Source organism: Papaver somniferum, unplaced genomic scaffold, assembly GCF_003573695.1.
Source record: "Papaver somniferum cultivar HN1 unplaced genomic scaffold, ASM357369v1 unplaced-scaffold_22, whole genome shotgun sequence".
NCBI lineage: Eukaryota > Viridiplantae > Streptophyta > Magnoliopsida > Ranunculales > Papaveraceae > Papaver > Papaver somniferum.
Genome location: NW_020632152.1, coordinates 3,983,005 through 3,987,671, shown reverse-complemented (window position 1 = coordinate 3,987,671; position 4,667 = coordinate 3,983,005). Strand labels below are relative to the sequence as shown.

Below are 4,667 nucleotides of genomic sequence, written 5' to 3'. Positions count from 1 at the left end.
TCTTTGCAAAACTCACATTCAACAATGATAAGTATTCCTTTAGTCATCGACATTTATGGAAAACTAAAACTTACTTCTCGACATTTTCTGGTTCGACACACTCTGCAATGGATGATGGGTCGTGTGGGATTTCTAGTTGTCCAAACTCTCCTTGCCGTCTTCCATCTTTTAGTTACCATTGATTCCCCTGATGTCTGAAAAATTGGAAAGCAAATTTTTTTTTTGAAATGATAGCACGGGAAGCCTGGAACCCGTGGGTTATGGGCCCACCACGCTTCCGCTGCACCACTCTGATTGATTTGTTGTTCCCTTTTCAGGATAAAATAATTAGCTTTGACTAGTACCCTTTGGTTTTCTTCAAAATTCAACTACCGCCTATAATCTCTAGAACTCGAACAGGACATTGAGATGGGTGACGTCTTTCTTACCTAAGCTTTCCCCGTTCTCTTCCTCAACAACAAATTTCTGGCAAAAAAAGCTACTGAAATGAGATGGTAGTTGTAGTGTCTGCATCATTTATATTCATTGTGAACCCTTTTCCATTTTATTTTTTTTGTGTGGATAAATTCATGGATTTTGTGGATAGAACATTGCATCTTCATGACACATCATCAATTATTCAGAAGTTTGGCCTCAGCTTAAATACCAACATGAATACAGCACGGGTCCATTCATGGATCACAAGTCTAACAAAGCGTAATGTCAAAGACCTCAGTCTCTCTTTGTGATTGAAGAGGCAAGTGCGCAAAACTTTGATTCTGTATGCCCATCTTAAATGATTAAGCAGATTACATTTCATTACCATTTATGCCTTCTGAATTGTTTTTTATGATGCTTATCTGCCGATTCTATTCCATTTCAGTCATCCGTTCTTTTGCCTGTTGATGAAACAAAACAAACTGACGAAACTGAAGACTTGTTTCGGCACCTCCAGTCAGTTCAGTTCTTGGAATTTGGTGGGGAGGCGAGGGAGTTGAGATGGGCCAAAGAACACAAAATCTTTGCAGGTGATGACTATTGTACTCAATATTCTAAAGCGCCAAAAAGCAAAGAGTTATAAATTTCCTAAAATCAGAATATTTTCATCTGCTTTCTAATACCGTTAAACCAAGTATTTATTTGTATTTAAGCTTGGTCCATAATATGGTAATTCATTTCCCCTATTGATTAGAACTGAAATACTGTACAAGTTTTTCCACAGCCTCTAGCATTTGCCGGCATGCATGATGCACCCCACTTGCACTCCACTTAAGTGGTAAGCAGCAAAAAGATAAAGTGTGAGAATAGTGCGTCCTAACATGGAATAAGAGGGGACTCCACTGAAAACATCTCACCTAGAAAACATAGTTTAATCTATTTATGAAAGATTTTTATTGTTTTTTAAAAGTGATCCTGGACAAAAGATGCTTTAATTTACACCCCACCAGATTTATCTTGAGATTCGCTAACTCTGATTATATTGGCAAACAAAACTCTTGTTCAATCTCATGTGAATTTGGTGTTCAGGTTTTGGAAGATATGGAAGAAGGTCTATTATTCAAGGAAAAAGATCAAGAGGAAGAGGGAGGAAAGAAAAGCTTAACATGGGATGCATTTGTGGAAGAGGCAAAGAAGGTGGGTTACATTGCCGGGCCTATGGTTGCTGCCAACTTGTCTCTGCAGCTCATTTCAGTCATATCTTTGATGATGGTGGGTCACCTTGGTGAAATTGCTCTTGCTGGCACATCCATGGCTACCTCTTTTTGTGCTGTTACTGGCTCCAGTCTTCTTGTAAGGAAATTCATTCCCTCTATTTGGTTTAGCACTCGGGTGAATTGTAGAATGAAACCTCATTTTCATATTTCTGTTGCCAAAACCAGGTAGGAATGGCAAGTGGACTAGAAACTCCATGTGGACAAGCTTATGGAGCACAACAATATCAAAAACTTGGAGTTCATGCTTATAGTGCAATGATCTCCCTGTTGGATTAATTTTAACATAGAAATCACTAACAAGCTGGTTAGGACAAGATTAGGAAATTGATGTAATCCTAAGGAAATTAGAAGTCATCTAGTTCTAAAAAAAGGAAAGACATGTAATAAGGTAATAGGACTAGGAAAAGGAATTCATAGTTCTATATATATATATGATCACCAAAGTTGTGGTTGATCATATGAGCAAGATTAGAGTTTGTGTTTAGTTTTGAGAGATTTTCTAAACATCAATAAAGAGAGTTGTCTTTATATAAGCTAAGTTTCATCTTGCAGTTGCCATTAATTAGTATCAGACCTTGTCTACACCGAGCCATGGGAGACGAGAGCACCATCATACGTACAAGATTTTTCACAAGCACAGTTGAACCTTAACGGGGAGAATGTTGGATTAATTTCAACATAGAAGTCACTAACAAGCTGGTTAGGACAAGATTAGGAAATTGATGTAATCCTAAGGGAATTAGAAGTCATTTAGTTCTAAGAAAAGGAAAGACATGTAATAAGGTAATAGGACTAGGAAAAGGAATTCATAGTTCTATATATATATATGATCACCAAAGTTGTGGTTGATCATATGAGCAAGATTAGAACTTGTGTTTAGTTTTGAGAGATTTTCTAAACATTAATAAAGAGAATTGTCTTTATATAAGCTAAGTTTCATCTTGCAGTTGCCATTACTCCCTCATCTTAGTTTGTATCCCTATCTCTTTTGTATGGATTTCAATGGAAAAAATACTCATCTTTATTGGACAAGACCCTGTAATCTCGCACGAAGCAGGGAGATATGCGACATGTATGATCCCAGCGCTTTTCAGCTGGGCTATTTTCCAGCCGTTAATGAAATATCTTCAGACTCAAAGTTTGATTGTTCCCATGCTATTAAGTTCGATGACTACTTTATGTTTGCACATACCTCTTTGTTGGGTGTTTGTATTTCATCTGGGGTTTGGAAACATTGGAGCTGCATTTGCAAGTTGCATATCATACTGGTTGAATGTTGTGTTTCTCGGGTTGTATGTTAAGTATTCTCCTTCATGCAAATCAACTCGAGTGTCATTATCGAAAGAGGCATTTCAAGGAATTGGAGAGTTTTTAAGCCTTGCAGTTCCTTCTGCTGTAATGGTTTGGTAAATTTCTTTCTTATTTAATCTTTATATTTGCGATATTTCGGGTCTTCTAATTGAGTAAACGTGATGGTTGTAGTCTGCAGTGGTGGTCATTCGAAATTATGATTTTGTTATCTGGACTTCTACCTAATCCTCAACTTGAAACTTCAGTGCTCTCCATATGGTATGATCACTCGGTACTTCGATATATTTTAATATGCTCACTGTAATTCAGATTGGTTAGCTTAATTTAGTTTTCATCAAATGATAAATGCAATTGAATGCGCCTTATTATGTTTGTGAATGGACAGCCTCACAAGTATCTCACTGCTTTGCATGATACCATCTGGAATTGCTGCTTCTGTAAGGTCTGTTTTCTCTCTACAAATATCTAATGTACGTAGGATTTTGAAAAAAATTCAATAATCCCCTAATTAATCACTATGTATACATGGTGCATTTATAGCACTCGAGTATCAAATGAGTTAGGTAGAGACCGCAAGCAGCACGGTTAGCCGTCTTCACCGCTATGATTATTGCAGGGACTGAGATTGCTATAGTAAGCTCGACACTTTTTGTGTGTCGTTACATTGTGGGATATGCTTACAGCAATGCAGAAGAAGTGGTAGACTACGTGACAGCAATGGTTCCACTAATCTGTCTGTCAACCATCCTGGACGGCCTACAAGGTGTCCTCTCAGGTAACTTGCTGTCACTCTTTATGAGAACTATTTATTCCAATAAATTTCATCGTCATTACGTACGTATGCATGTTCCGTGCAGGTGTTGCTAGAGGAACTGGATGGCAGCGTATAGGTGCTTATGTAAACCTAGGTTCACTATATATTGGTGGAATTCCAGTATCTCTTTTGTTGGGTTTCTTTCTAAATTGGAGGGGAAGAGGGCTTTGGCTTGGAATTATGTCTGGGTCTGCTATACAAACAGTTATACTTTGTGTTATAACAATTCAAACAAATTGGGAAAAACAGGTATCAATCCGAAGTTATTGTTATTCCTCGTAATTTTCATGAGATTCTAGCAGTTCGGGATCAGTTTAACGCTTTCCACTGTCCACTAATTAGTGATTCTTTCGCATGGCAGGCTGCAATAGCAAGGGAGAGGATATTTCAGTAGGATTTTTTTTTCTTCTGAAAATTATTTTAGTAGAAAGTGAACTGAAACAAAATTTTGGATCGGTTGTTGATTGCCATTGCAATTACGACGACAAGATGGGAGAAACATTTGTTTTGTAAACCAAGGAGGAGATTCATGTAAACAAAATCTTTGTTATGTACCAACTACCAACTTTAATAGGAAAAAGCTGAATAGGAAATGTTCATTTAATCTCTCCTGCTTACAAAATGATTTTATTTTTGGACGATAGATTTAGATCTAAATCATGTGCACTTAGATTGCTTTTGGTGGTGCTCCAGTTCCAGCCCGAATCAGTCAGCCATTTTAGTTATTCAAATTATAAATTGTAGGCACTACGTGTTAGGATTAATATCTTAGAATTAACCTCTTCACAAGACACTAGTTCTTTGGATCACGTAGAACTAAAGAAAACAGAAAACAGATGCACGACAAC

At 37.3% G+C, this 4,667-nt stretch overlaps 1 pseudogene; it reads left to right on the top strand.

Annotated features, from left to right (window-relative positions):
• Positions 1-1,407: 1,407 nt before the first annotated feature.
• On the top strand, positions 1,408-4,406 carry LOC113340681 (annotated as a pseudogene).
• Positions 4,407-4,667: the final 261 nt, after the last annotated feature.